Here is a 16,449-nt window from a genome sequence, read left to right on the forward strand (position 1 = left end):
ACAGAACTGAAAAAAATGGGAAAAAGTTTTTGTTGTGGCAAGCCAATTGTTCATCCGGCTTAAAGAGTTCATCGTATTTCGCAATGGGAACAATCAACGGTGAAAATATCAGAAAGGAATGCGTCAAAAAACGACTTCTACCCGTCTACCTAAAACATACGGATCCTCCATTGTTTTGGCCGAATCTCCGCTTATTACGCTTCTTCTACACTAGAGGTGCTCAAGAAGGAAAAAGTCGATTTTGTCGAAAAATGGCAAAATCCACCAAACTCCCCTGAACTGCGTCCTGTCGAAAGATACTGAACAATAATTAAGCGAGAACTCAAGAAAGATGAAAGAGAATCCAGCTCTGTTAATTGCTTCAAGAAAATTTGGTCTACGGCACACCAAAAGGTTACGGAGAAAGTTGTGCAGAATCTATTGGGAGGTATCAAGAGGAAAGTCCAAGCGTTCTTCAGAAATGCGAAGTAAATATTCAAACTCACGTGAATTCGGTCACATATATGTTGATTGTCACTTACCGTCAAGTCGCCATTCACCGTGGGGGCTCCATTCACTGTGGGCCTTCGAATATTTTTTCATTATTTCCATATTACAATGGAATGATATGACAATTTTACTTTAATTTCACCAATACAACACTAATGGATTGTTACCATGTCAAAACGCGGGTTAGAAACTTTTTATAGTACCATTTACACACTAAAATGTGTTTATATGAAGCAATATTTAGCTCAGTCACTGCATTCGCAGTAAAAAAACAAAAACTGCGCTTACGTGATTTAAGCGATTAACTAAATGTAGTAACGATATTATTTCACCAAGAAGCAGTTAAATTCACCCATCAGGTATCTATTTTGCATTATCGAAGCAAGTTTACCAAGAAAGTACGATTCCACTCATTTTTTTTATTGAAACAAAAGGGCACGGTAAATGGGTACCCTAAAAATCAATGGTATCCATTGACCGTGACCCATGTTGCCCCATATAAGTAAAAAAAAAAATGAAGATTTGAAAATTCGTTTTTCTAAATAAATCTTGCAAGTTATTACTTAAAATGAATACAAACGAAGAAAATTGACTTTGCTAGGTGGTTTTGATCATTTTAAAACAAAAGAAAAAAAATCTTCTGATACACGGTGAATGGGTACCTGGTACCACGGTGAATGGTGACCTACCACGGAATTAGGCGACCTTCCCATCATATACTAAATGTACTATATCATCCATTTTTGTGAAAAATTATCTACTTTTGTGGTTATTACTTTATTTCCAACCTATAATGAAGGCAATTAATAGTGGTACCAACAATGTTTATAAGATTGGTGTAAAACGACAGCCTTTATTCGCCTCAAATTTTCTTAAATCCATGGTGAATGGTGACTTGACGGTATAAAAAATAAACTTATGAATTTGTTCAAAAATAAATATTTTCTATTGAAAAACAGGTGTCCACTTTCTTTAATGAACAGTCCTTAGTTCAGAGATGAGTGTAGCAACGATTGCGTTGTTGACAAGCACACATGCTCGAGGCATGACACGTGAGTTTGCCATTCCATTTTTACTGAAAGTAGCAAACACTGGATTCACAAGGTATCCTAGATAGAAATTCCCCTTACGAAAGTAAGGTTGTTGGACTAACGCCACTTGGGCTGTACCATTTTGCATAAGTCTACAAAGATTGATCGTTGCTGTTCTTTTGTGCTGAAGATTGATCTGAGCTGTCCTAACCGTAGCCACTACCCAAACTAGGCAAGATTAAACTCTTAACAATCACAGCACAAAAAAGAACAGCAACAATAAAGCCAGATCGGTATCGATTTGAGTGCGCCAAAGGCGAGGATGCACAGAATACACTGTGTAAAACGCATAATGGGAAACCATATAGGTGAAAATTTAAACTAATTAATAACATCTTCATAATCCCGCCCTTATTCAGCCTCAAGTATGAGATTGAAGAAGGGCAGCTGATTGTCTCGGAGAAACACAAGGTCCACCGCGCTATTGCTCCGGTTAGCACAGTAAGGGCAAATACTGTGGAGGGTGCCCTAGTACTCCACAGGCTCCGTTTGCGATTAGGTTTTTATAAGACCCCCCTAACCATTCATTCCTAGGCACGGTAAGCGTAAAGCCGCATAACACCATGAATGGGGTCACCTGATTAGTGGATTCCTACCACCGGAACAGGCGGTCCGTAGTGCTATTCTTAGCCAGTTGAACTAACCGCTACCGACACTACACAGCTATCTAGGCTGATCGGGAAAATAAGTTAATATTGGTGATCAACTTCATACGGGCCCGAAAAGTCAAATGGTTACAAAACGGTGACGGCAGCGAATGTAAGGGTTGCACAGAAGTCACTGTGACTTACGTGCCGTGGGAAAAATCCATTTCCGAAAACATGACAAAATCAATAAAATAAAAAAATATGCCACTAAGAATAATTTTCCCATTGTTGCACGGCTAAAAACTCGTTTATTGTTGCACACTCCATGCTATTCTTATGAGGTGTGTAATAATTGGCGAATTTTTAGCCGTGCAACAATTGGAAAATTACCCTATAATATTATGACGGTAACGATGATTATCATAAATATTTTTACCCTTTGCATAAAAATAGAAATGATCCCCAAGGACGTTACGTCAAACCTTTTCTTGTTTACATTTGTCAAACATCATGACACTGGGTCATAGAACGATACCACTGTGTTATAAAATCTGCGTTGTTATAAAACAGCAATATGAAAAAAGCAACAAAACAAACGGGTGAAAATCTTTCCTTCTCTCACACAAACCTGAAAAGGAAGTTATCTGGATTTTTTTCAGAAATTAATCAAATGGTTCCTACTGATGATTCTCTTAGGATCTTAGTATTTTTTTTTTCTAGTTTTGTCAAGAAATTTCGGCAGATATTCCTTCAAAAAAATCTCTAAGTGATAAATTTATAAATTTTCTTCAAGGATACCTTCAAAAACTCATCCACAGATTTCACTTTTTTTCCTGTAGTGAACTTTTTAAGAAGTTTGCCAGAGATTCCTGCAAACAATATCTTCACGCATTATTTTGAAACCCTTTAATAAATAATCCCTTCATAGATTTATGTAGAATGTCCTGCAGTGATTGCTTTAGAAATTTCTTCAGGGATTCCTTCAGACATGCTTACATGCTTCTAAAATCGCTTAGAGAACCTTCCATTAATTCCTTCCGATGTTCCATGTTCACTTGAGGTTGCTCCAAAAACTTCTGCTAGAATTACCCAAGAAAACCATTCATGAATTTCCTCATAAATTCTTCCCGACAATTCATTCAGAAATTTCACTAGGTATTCGATAGGTAAATCTGCAACTGCTTTTATACAAAATTTCTTCGAAAGTTTCTCTCGAATTCCTTCACAAATTTCTCAGGAATGTGTACATCAAACCTTCTTGATTTTTTTTTTTGACAATTATCAAAAGATTCCCGGAGAAATTTTCGCAAGGATTCCTTCACAAATTCTTCCAAATCTTCTTTCAGAAATTCTTCCAGTGGTTCTCCACAAACCCTTACAGGCATTCCTTTAGGCATTTCTTTACCAACTTCTTCATGAATTCCTGCAAGCATTGCTACATGAATTCCAGTGGAATTCTTGCTAAAATGTCTCCTGGATTTTCAGATGGATATTCTAACAGAATTCCTTCAGAGATTCCTGCATAATTTCATTCTGTAACTCCGGCAGAAATTTTCCAGAGTTTCCCGCAAAAACTCTTCAGGAATTCCTTCTGGTTCTTAGCCATGTTCGAGGTTTGTTTAATGATTACTGAAAATTTTCTCACAGATCTTCTGGGAAATATTTTGATTAAACTTCTGAAGAAACCGTTGGTAAAGTTATATGAAAATTCTGGTAAAATCAATTGAACTAACCGCCAAAAATTGGTAGAATAGGTCGTTTGAGGTTTCCTGAATCTTCTGAAACTCAATAAGGTTTTTTTTACAAATTAATACCAGTTGAACAAAGAAACTCTGATAAGAAAAAAAAGAAAATACTGTTAGATGTATTGAAGAAATTTAAGCATCATTTATGTAAGGTACACCGGGGCAAGTTGAAACGGGTGGGCAAGATGAACCAGAATTCCACTGTAGTTCATGTATACTATGGCAATGCTAAGTAAGTAAGTATTCCTTCAGGCATTTCTTTAAGAACTTCTTCAGGAACTCCTTCAAGCATTGCTACAGGAATTACAGTGGAACTCTTGCTGAAATGTCTCCTGGATTTTCAGATGGATAGGGGGATTAGGGGCATAATAGACACCCGGGGCGAAATGGACACCCCTGTTTTTGGCGAAACCGTTGGCTTTTATGTCAAACTTTTAATGCATAAGTGTAAAGAAACAAGTCATGGTTCTATTTTTCAAAAGAACCATTTATATTGCTCCAAAATAACCAAAATATCATTGAATTTGAAATATGTTTTTCATATGGTGAAATTCTTATAATTTCGAAGCAGCAGCAAATAAGGTATTACGAGTGTTGGAGTGTGTCCACCGTTAAAACAAGTAAATTGTTACCTTATCTACATGTATACGGAGATTTAGCAATGGATGAAGTGTTGTATTTTTGGTCAGAATTTACTTAAAATAGCAAATTTAATGTTGTAGTCGATTCGGGGCACTGGCAATTACGAATGGTTGTATGCGCATTGCATACTGTTAGGCGTTTTAGAGAGTTTGGAAAAAAATCAATCCGATTATTTTAGCCTAAAGTTTACTTAATTAACTTTGATGTTATGTAAACTCGTCTAAGATGGAGTTTTATATCTGTGGCATTGATCTCCGTAGGCAGATTACTAACTGATCGATGTAATCAAAGAATTAGCATATAATATGCAGGGGTGTCAATTATGCCCCGATGGGTGTCCATTTCGCCCCGTACCTTTCCTGCCAGCCCTAAAAAACACACGATTTAAAATACGTTATTACTGCACAATAAAGACATTCTACCTGCTGTAAATGATTGAAATACGTAGGAAACAAGTTAAAGTTGTAAGCCAACTGATAATATGTTAAGTTTTTCTTCGTTATACAGGTCTAACTTACTCATTTCCTTAGGGTGCCCATTATGCCCCTAATCCCCCTATTGTAATAGAATTCCTTCAGAGATTCCTGCATAATTTTATTTTGTAATTCCGGCAGATTTTTTTCCAAAAACTCTCAAGGAATTCCTTCTGGTTCTTAGCCATGTTCGAGGTTTGTTTAATGATTACTGAAAATTTTCTTACAGATCTACTGGGAAATATTTTGATTAAACTTCTGAAGAAACCATTGGTAAAGTTATATGAAAATTCTGGTAAAATCAATTGAACTAACTGGTAGAATAGGTCGTTTGAGGTTCCCTGAAACTTCTGAAACACAATAAGGTATTTTTTTTTTTCAAATTAAAACTAGTTGAACAAAGAAAGTCAGATAAGAAAGAAAAAGAAAATACTGTTAGATGTCTTGAAGAAATTTAAGCACCTAAGGAATCCGAAATGTCATTTCAGAAATAAGGAAATAAGTTAAAATCTGGAGGAATTTGTTTCTTCCAAACACCAAAATCCAACTTTGAAAAAAAAACAAGTCAAAACAATGTTTAATTGTCGTGGGGCGCACGGTGTCAAAATTTCGATTATTATCGAACATTCATGTACCTCGATTTTTTCTTCAAAAATGATTAGTATTTGGGCTATATATTCATAATTGGAAAACCAGAAAATATTTCATCGGCGAAAATTTTTCCATACATTTTATATGGGGCATTTTTTGGGCTAAAATACTAATTATTGATTTTTAGTATGGGAAATAGATAAAAACTCAGCTAACTCAAATTTTCCCCGATAGAATATTTCCAAATTTTGCATTTATACATTATAGCCGGAATTCTAACATTCTATGAAGAAAAATCTGAGGTACACGAAAGTTCAATAATAATCAAAATTTTGACACCGTGGGGCGTCAATTTGGTTGCCTGTCAAGGGCGCCATGGGACCACGCTACGGCCCTGGGTATAAGAACTATAGTCACTCGCTCAATTTAAAATTTACTGGCAATATCTGTACAATGCAACCGATATGTAACAACGGATTTCGATCCCTTCTGGCGTCCGAAGGACGGAATTCATAGAATATTTCATGAGAGTAAACATATCGCTCGATTTAGTCAAAGCAGTTGTTATCGTGAAAACCTTTGTACATACCGACAATTGTTGATTCCCTGTAATCCAAACTTCAAAGCCCGATCTAATCCTCAAAATCCGATCAGATGACATCCTTCACAAAGAATGGCAGCCCGAGATTCCCGTTAAAATTTCAATACTTTCCATCCCAACAGAAGAAGACATATCACACTGAATCTTTTCATTGAATGGTTGGTAGATATGCTTGCTTAGCCGTTCGATGTAGCGGCTGAATGGCGTGAAAATATTCGGAAAATGTGAAAGAAAAGCAAAACATCGAAGGCTGTCATCAGAGCGTCGTCGACGCCCGTCAGTCAGCATGGATATGAGGTAAACCTATAGCTATACTGGTCGGTGCTGGCGGAGATGGGGCGAGAAAAGGTAAATATTTACATTGATCACACATAAGAAAGCGTGTCTGTCGATATCCCGCCTTAGCCATCATCGCCAACGTCCTCATCAATGCCGATGTCGCCGACAAGCGCGTATTTTTCTTTTGCGCCATTTCCCTCCATTGCCATTTTCCATCACCGACCCCGGTGCTGCCGTTGGAACGAAAATATGTAGGTACATACATCCACAACAGTGACTGACTACGTCTCACCGAGATTTGATGTTGATTTGATTGGGAAAACGTTTTCCACGGTTGCTGAATATTTGTTTGGTACGGGCACGGAGCATGATGGGATATCGTGGGAGTTGTTTTACACTTCAAGCGGGAATGTGATGGATGCGAACGCGGTGGAGTGTTAACGAGAGTTTAATGCTTATCGTGTGATATAGAGCCGCGTGTGGCTGGAACGTGACCGAGAATGAGGTGTGGGATGATAGGTTTTTACATATGTAGATGAAGTTGTGCAAGTTACAAAATTGGATGTAGGTATGTATTTTTAATGTTTCTGAATAATATTTTATCGAAAACACAAAGATTGAATTTAATTTTAGATTTGCATTGCTTTTGTGACTTGGTCTGTTGAGTCAAGTCAATTATGTTTCCTGAGGAGTAGCTATACACTTTAACTAATCCGGTCGTGTATAGATCATGCCCAACAAGCATTCACAGCGTAACAAAAATTAACATTTGGACTGTCTCAAACGCAAACTTATGTGTCTCTGACAGATTTTGGGCCGCTGAATCCGAATCCGAGCTTAGATTTGCACTAGCACGTCAAAAAAGCTATACCTCAACACGATGCTCCCCAGACCATTATTATAAAATAAAAATCTCCATTCAATCGGTACCCATCATTCGTTTCCTATGACTATCCTGCATGTCAGGGAAAATTTAAAAAAAAAATCGTTGGGGCCATTTTGAAATTTTGATAATAATATTTATGTATTCAACCATTTTTTAACGAATTTGGATATTGTAGAAGATAATTAAAGCCATGGAATTTCATCCATATCAGTTCATTTCTACACATCAATGGGAAAAATATGTATCGGAAATAAGGATATGGCAAAGTAAAACCCAACTGAAGTATCTTCAAAATTGTTTTCTAAAGATATTAATCATTTGTTCATTGATTCATGTCTCGAGTCTAATCAGATGCACTAATTCTCAAAATTTGGTAAAATAATATCCATCTCATCTTTCTAGACGAGATCTGGGGGGCCTAATTCCCACTTCTAACGTGCATACAAAAATGAGAGCATTATCAGGTAAGTAAACCATTTGGACCAGAAATCTCATTGGACGTACCTCCTCTCCTCTTCTTGGCGTAACGTTTTCATTGGGACAAAGCCTGCTTCTCAGCTTAGTGTTCAATGAGCACTTCCACAGTTTTTAACTGAGAGCTTCCTCTGCCAATGACCATTTTGCATGTGTATATCGTGTGGCAGGCACGAAGATACTCTATGCCCAAGGAAGTCAAGGAAATTTCCTTTTACGAAAAGATCCTGGACCGACCGGGAATCGAACCCGTCACCCTCAGCATGGTCATGCTGAATACCCGTGCGTTTACCGCCTCGGCTATATGGGCCGTCCGTATTGGACGTACATTGACCCTAAACAGATACACATTTGTTACAGGATACAATTTCAATACGATCACTCGTGGGTTGAAAAAGCATATTTCAAGTTATCAGTTGATCTCAAATATTGATTGAATGAATTGGAGGCAAAAAAATATTTGCGCCCTCGAGCTACGCACATCCATTTGGCACATCCCGGGCAGAAGGGAATTACAAAGCAATGGCAAGTTTTACTATTTGTTCGGTCACAACTGTTCTTCATCTCCGTATTGCGGTCGATCCAGACTCCAACGATTGAGCGAGAGCAGAACAAAACCATTGTACACGAGCCAACAAACCCGAACATTATTCAATAGTTAGTATCTATCAGCACATCACCGATATAACACAACAATAATTAACTGCGCGCCAATATCATCTAGCTTGCTTTCTTTTCGCCAATATTTATTATTAATTTTAAGAATAAATCACGTTATACTGTTTTAATGTAATTGTGTTAAATACATGTTTGTGAATGTTTTACGAATTCTGACCTGTGACTGCAACCAAGAAATACAAATTCGGATAACAAATTTAATGAAGTTGACGACTCATTAAACACTATTATAAAGGAATTGCTGAATGATAAAATTTGCCATTGGTTTGTTTAAAATAAGTGACAAAAGGGCAAAAATAATAATTGACATCGTTCGATGAAATAACTAAAGAATGTCAAATTTTGACATTACAATGGCAAACCAAGAACAAAAATATTTAAGGTTGAAAATTGCTAAATATACCATTATTGAGTTATTGAAAACAGAACAATAATAAAATTAGTTATTCGCTTGTGAACCAAAAGAAGGGTGTATTAAGTTGTTTATTCCAATAACAAACTAAAAATATTATAAGTTTTCTGTATGGAATGTAATTGCAAACAAATATCAAAAGTTATCATCAGAATAAACAAAATTCAAATTTTGTCATTATGTTGTTCTTAATAAGTGTCAAAACTGCGATGGTTCCTCAAACTCGTTAGAGGCCAACTATATCTCACCAATTGCAAAATTAGTTATCCTTCCAATTTTTGAATCGCTAGATAAATGACAAGCAAATGGCATGTTTTGATATGATATCATTGAGATGTTGTTTTAAGCTCTTCATGAAGAACTCATGAATGGTAAAATAAGTTATGACAATAAAATTTATTGTTATTTTGTTTTAGGTTTGCCATTCACCTTTACTCGGGATATGTCCATCTACTATTCAAATTTGTACATACCAGAAAAAGGAAGAAATTCTATTTATAAGTTATATGAGCTCTAGCTTTTCTATGAGAGATGCATAGAACACAACCGCTATTCCGCCTGTTTTTCATGTTGGTATAGATACAAAAATAAAGATATCAAGTTACTCTAACGATAGGTTTAAAATGACATTGGCGTTCATAGTTTCTACAATTCCACAGTCATAAGAATTTACTGAGGGCTCGTTTATAATCTGCAAGGACTCGAAGAAGAATGAGGAAAATCTGGCCAAAGTGCATCGTATATACAAATTTTGAAAATATTATTAGGACAAAAATCCACGAGAAAGAAGGGGTTGTAGATAATCAAAATTGATTCTACGTAGACTATGGACAGCGCTCATGTTAAAATAAGCTGTGCCAGTTCATTGAAGAAATTACTCATCTAAAGCATGTACCTATGTATCTTAATAAATAGTAATAAAGCGACTTTTTTCGGCTAAAAGTTATTCCAAGATTTTACATTGCTAACATATTCTCAATTTTACCATGGACCCCGTGACACATAAAAAATAAAATCTTCTGCGGTCAACCAGTTCTGAGCTAAGACCCTTGTCATTGTCAGGCTCGCATGATGTCCAATCAGCTATCGAATTAGTTTTTTTTACCTGTATCAACGAGATTTTTAGTCCTAGGCTAAGCTCATCTCGGGACCCACACTATACTTTCCTTCCGAAGGAAGAACCCACATTCTGTGAGTTTGTCGGGAGTGAGATTCGATCTCAGGTCCTCGGCGTGGTAATCAAGTGTTCTAATCTATGAAAAAATCATTGCATGAAATTTTGTATGGAACTTGTTACAAAACTCGATTTTTTCAGAACTCTTTGTATTCATCCAACTCGGCCATCCTCGTTGGATAAACGAGGCTCGTACGGCTCGTGCTGAAAAAATCAACTTTTTGCAACTTGTTACATAAATAGCTATTATACACTACAATTATATTAAAAATATTGCGTTTTCAATGTACAGGGGATAGACAAAATGTTCGGGACAGGCAAAATGTTCTCTTTTCAAAAAATGTTCAACTAGCTGTAACTTTTCGAAAAGTGTATCAAATATTCTAAAATTTTCACTGTAAGTTCATGAACTAGTTGTGTATCAGTGGTCCAAATTTGGAAAAAAAATTGGGCTATTCTCCACGAAATTATAAAGATTATTGATAAAGGTATAATTATCCGATAGCCAACTTTGAGCTGTTATATCTCCGGATTCAATGAACCGAATGCAATGAAATTTTGACCATTTATGACTTATATAATGAATTCTGAAAAACGTTTGACTTGACTTGAAAATTTTAACAATAGAAAAAGTTATAGAGATTTCATTTATTTCATGATTTTTCAGTGAATTGGTCTATTTTTAATATGCATCCCATAACCTTTTCAATTTATAGTCGGCTATGTTGTTACATTCCTTCAAAACATATTTCTATATAATTCAATTAGAGGGAAATTTCGTGAACTAAAATTTACTTCTTGAATTTTAAAACGATGTTGAATTTTCGGATAATTCAATGTTTTATTAGAAAAATAATTCGGTCAATGAAACCGATGAAGCACTCAGCGCACTTCCTGAAAGGAATGCGCCAAGTCTTGAGTGCTTTGTCCAAACGCTCATACATCATCACCATAGCTTGGGTCCCTTCACATTGCTCAATCCCGGGCAATGAGAAAGCGGACTCTGTGGCTAAGGTGGGCGCTAGCGAAGGCGATATTTACGAGCGTCAAATCGCCTTCGACGAATTTTTTGCATTGGCCCGTCAGGAGACCTTGATCAGCTGGCAACACAAATGGAGAGATGGGTAGATGGTTGCACTCCATCATTCCACAGGTGTCGAAGAAGCCATGGTTCAAAGGGTTGGATTTAGGCCGCGATTCCATTCGTGTGATGTGTCGGCTGATGCCCAACCACTATTTGTTGAACGCACATACCTTTCGTATTGGACTCTCAGAAAGCAATCTCTGTGTCTGTGGCGTGGCTTACCAGGATATCGAACATGTCGTGTGGGGATGCAATGAGTATCGTGAGTTCAGATCTGAGCTGCATGAAATTCTCCGGGTCCGAGGAAAACAACAGAAACCCGTTAGAGAAGTGTTGGCAGGACTTGATTTGGAATACATGATCCTGATTTACCAGTTTTTGAAACGTGTTGATGTCAGAGTTTGATGTAGTACGTTCCTTGCCTTCGTTGTCCGCCTTTTGGTTTTGTTGTTCACCCCTGTCTGTCGGCACCCCCTTCCGTTTGTCCTCTTCTTGTCGTTTTCTACCGATAAAGTACTTTCTTTTTGGTTCTGTTATAGATATGGACAATTTGTCCCATCAATGTTTTAGTATAAGTTAGCAAATAATTTAGTTTTAAACCCATAAATCCGTCCTTCCTAATTTTTTTTCTTCAATCCTTAACCTCGAAATAGCTGCGAGTACTTCGGCTTCCCAAACTAACATAGTTTTAAGGCAGTAATAAATTGTAAAATGTAAAATCATTGTAGAAAAACAAAAGATTTCGGCTCAGTTATGCTCATGTGGCGCCCGAGCTTTCCAAATAAACGAATAAGTAAAAAAAAAATCATTGTAAAAACAAAAGATTTCGGCTCAGAGCCTTCCAAATAAACGAATAAGTAAAAAAAAAATAATTTTCTTACGTGCTTAGAATTTTAAATTAAGTCAAAGGTTTTTCGTAGCTTATTTTATAAGTCGGTCAAAATTTCATTGCATTCGGTTCATTGAATCCGGAGATATAATAGCTCAAAGTTGGCTATTGGATAATTATACTTTTTTTAAGAATCTTTATAACTTCGTGGAGAATAGCCCAATCTTTTCTCAATTTGGACCACTGATACACAACTAGTTGATGAACTTATAGTGAAAATTTTAGAATATTTGATGCACTTTTCAAAAAGTTACAGCTAGTTGAACATTTTTTGAAAAGTGAAAATTTTGCCTGTCCCGATCATTTTGTCTATCCCCTGTATATCTAGTTAAATGCTATTCTCATTCGAAATTTATAATTCATTACCTTTTAGTGTTCCTGATTTTATACAGACTTGATTCGTTATTTCTGACGGAAAGGAAAACTAGTATGTTAAGGGCTAAAATCAATTCAAGCTCCATTTATTGCAACGCACATAATCTCATTTCTTTCATATCACCTTTCTCTTCATTTACCTTCATTTTCATTATTGCATTCACGTTTCCCATAACACATTTTAACTTGAAAAGTTACAAAAAAATTTAAATATGTTCATGTAAATACGCGTTTGTTTTTGTCAACACACAACAATGTTATTTTTTGTTTTAAATCAACAAAAACTATACTAAACATATCCAGAACTGAATACAATACAATTCTTTGCGAAAATATTTCCACAAAATCATTAAAAATGGTTTGAGTACATAAAAATATCGATTTTTTCATGGGAAAAATGTAGTACTTTACGCCCTTCAAAAGGGTGCAACTCCAAAATGGGCTCCAAGTTTTGTTATTTAATTTTGCCTTGACATGCAGGATAGTCTAAGAAAACGGATTGTGACTACCGATTGGATGGAGATTTTTATTTCATAATAACGGTCTGGGGAACACCGGTTGCAATTTATAGGCCAAAATATGCAATTTTGTTATTTTTTTTACTGCAAGCTATTAAGCATGGAAATATTTTTTTTGGGCAATCAAAAGGTAAATCGGCCAATTAACATCTCAATTAACGACTCATGCAAAATATTTCGTTTCATCAAAAATTGCATGCAAGTTTACATATACTAACATAAAATGCTTAAATTTATCAAATTTGATTTGGTAAAACAAAATATTTTGCATGAGTCGTTAATTTAGATGTTAATGGACAAATTAACAAATTTTGAATGCTTAAAAAAATATTTCCATGCCAAAATTATAATATATCACAAAGCGCAAAAAATCCCAACGTCAAATTTTCAGCAAATTCACATCAATACTAGGCAAACATACTGTCAAAAATTCGGATATATTTTGGTGTTTTTGAAATATTTCATCTTTTGCAATAGTATAGTGAAGCTAGTGCCAGCGTCTAACTTTTGACCCTGATACTATACGAAATTGATTTTTTTGAGAAAGTTGTTCGTTTTGACAAAATATACAACTGTTTCATAGACGTCAAAATTCCACGGCCTACTAGTTTAAAGTTACTGACGGATGTAGTTTGTGTATTCTAAATATATATTTCTCCAGAAACATAAAAAATGCTTTTCTTATAATAACTTGAAAACAGTGCAGGCGATTGCGTCATTCAGTGTAGACTCACTGCTACAAAGCCCGTTAAATATCAAGCAAGTAGAGTACTTAAAGGGTGAGTTGATAATTATTGTGCCATTTTCAAACTTGCGTAACTCTGTTCCTACTTCACCGGAATCAACTAAATTTTGCACAGTTTTTTTCTTATAGTCTATTGTTCACATCTGTGTAATTGTGCAGTTGTCAGTGGGATTCTGGCAGATATAGAATAACTTTAGTTAACAGTTTGCAAAAACTTTTTGCACAATCGCATGCTAAAATCTAAAATTATGGACCCGCAACTCGGGAAAATCAATGATTATACATTATCGGATCATATTAATGTTCGTCAATATGTTTCAGGAATGGTGATAGTGATACATAGGCCTGGAGCTGGGTTAAAACTAGGCACGATGCGCATAAACAAGCCAGAGAGCGCTTATTATTTGTTTCAAGCAGAGTCCGAACATCTTCACATTGAGGGCGTCAATCGAAAATGTCGTGAATTTTACTTAAACAAATCCTAAATTTGAACCGATGCCAAAAAGTTGTAATACATATACAGGGGATGGCCAAAATGTTTGGGATAGGCAACTTTTTTTTCTCTCACAAAAAAGTTCAACAAGCTATAACTTTTAATAGAGCGCATCAAAAAATCTCAAATTTTGACTGTTTGTCAACCTATTATGTGTGCATCATTGGTACAAATGTGGGCTCGATTGATTAATATTTCGCAAAGTTAGAACCGTTCAGGTAAAACACTATTTTTCAGACAACTCATTTTTGAGGTATCATATCTCGGAAACCAGTGAACCGAATTGAATGAAATTTTGAGCGTACACTAACAATATGTAAATGCTTCACAAACTATTGAAACATAGGTACATTTTAAACGTTGAAAAAAGTTATCATGGATTGACACTTTTTGGATTTTTCTTGAAAAAATGTATTTTTTTTTACATCAATGTCAATAAATTTTAGTGTTGATATCCAAAAACTCTCCACTTCTGTTTTCAAGTTATCTCTAATAAGATATATTAGAGCCTATTTATATTGAAGGAAGAACACATTTAGTTATTTTTGTGAGGTATTGTAAATTTGACTTATTTTCCTCTATATGGGTAAAAAATTCAATCCGGTATAACTTAAATCGCCGTGAGAAAATATTACATTTTATAACGTCATATTAAGTATCAATATATTGTTGATAAACGTTAAAAAATTCATTCAATTCGGTTCACTGGTTTCCGAGATATGACAGTTCAAAAATGAGTTGTCTAAATAATAGTGTTTTACCCGAACGGTTCTAACTTCGCGAAAAATTAATCAATCGAGCCCAAAAGTGTACCAATGATGCACATATAATAGGTTGACAGACAGTCAAAATTTTGGATTTTTTTATGCACTCTATGAAAAGTTATAGCATGTTGAATTTTTTTGTGGGAGAAAAAAAGTTGCCTATCCCAAACATTTTGGCCATCCCCTGTATGTACTTACCTACTGTAAAAATTTGGTTTCATTTCGATAACTGTTGGCAATTTAAGAATGAGTTAAAGCTAGGGTGGCACAATAATTAACGACTCACTCTTTATAAACATAGTTTATTTAGTTTAGTTTTAAATAGTTTAGGGACTGTCTCAATTGGGATATTAAAAATAATTTTAATTAAATTTGACAGTTCGAAAATTATTTTTCCTTGATTTTCGAATAATTCTGCTCCAGAGCAGACTTATGTTTGACAGAACGATAATTTTTGTCCTCACCGGCTCGCGCATGCGCACGCTTGTCCACTGGTGTTTGTTTACATATCGGTTTGCGCTTTTCTCTCTGTTTCTCTCTTGCTTCAATTTTGAGGCCCGTCTATGCGTCCGTAATAAATATAATGTAATCATTTTTATCATAGAAATATGTGTATGGATTTGGTCTGGATGAAATTTTGCTCAATTCTCGCGTTTAGTATCATACAGGCGTATCTGCAATGATCGATTTCACTTAATCGGTTTTCTCTTCGGATTATTCTGGGAAATACGTATGGGATGTGGCCGTAGGTCGGACCGAATGCAATAAAACAACTTGATTGCTAGACGGTCAAATAACAACTAATACTTTTATTCAAAAATTCAAATTACATATAAAAGTCATGGCATGCTGGGGTTTGCAGTCGCACCTTCAACACTCCTCCTCGACGGAAGAACACCAGCTGCCACGCGGAATCTCGTCATCTTCTGGTTGGTCAATGGCTTCGTAAGCATATCGGCAACCATGCTGTCGGTTGGACAGTACTGCACCGAGATCTTGCCTTCTTGGTACATCTGGCGGACGAAATGGTACTTCGTGTCGATGTGTTTTGATCGGTTGTTCACCTTACCGGATTCCAGCTGCTTAATACACGACTGGTTGTCCTCGTGAATACGAATCGGCTTCGCTACGTTCGCGTCGAAATCGCTCAGCAACCGGTCGATCCACTGCACTTCTTGGCAGCACTCGGCGAGCGCTACAAATTCCGCTTCGGTGCTGCTCAACGCAACACATGTTTGTTTCCGGGATGCCCAGTGGATTGGTCCACCACCGAACTTCACCAGGAATCCGGAATTCGACTTCCGGGTTTTCGTATCACCGGCCCAGTCGGCGTCGACGTAGACCTCCATGCTCGCTTGTCCTGGCCCCAGTACAAGCTCGTTATCCTGGGTGAGCTTGAGATACCGGATGATTCGTTTCGCCTCCATCCAATCCGCCTGTGACGGGTTGCTCACTGATC

At 36.2% G+C, this 16,449-nt stretch overlaps 1 protein-coding gene across 13 annotated transcripts in view; it reads right to left on the bottom strand.

Moving 5' to 3' along the window:
• The window catches only part of LOC109398078 (uncharacterized), a 392,442-nt gene that overhangs the window by 208,225 nt on the left and 167,768 nt on the right, over positions 1-16,449 (bottom strand). The gene's annotated exons all lie outside the window — the stretch shown is intronic.

This window comes from Aedes albopictus, chromosome 2, assembly GCF_035046485.1.
Source record: "Aedes albopictus strain Foshan chromosome 2, AalbF5, whole genome shotgun sequence".
Taxonomy (NCBI): domain Eukaryota; kingdom Metazoa; phylum Arthropoda; class Insecta; order Diptera; family Culicidae; genus Aedes; species Aedes albopictus.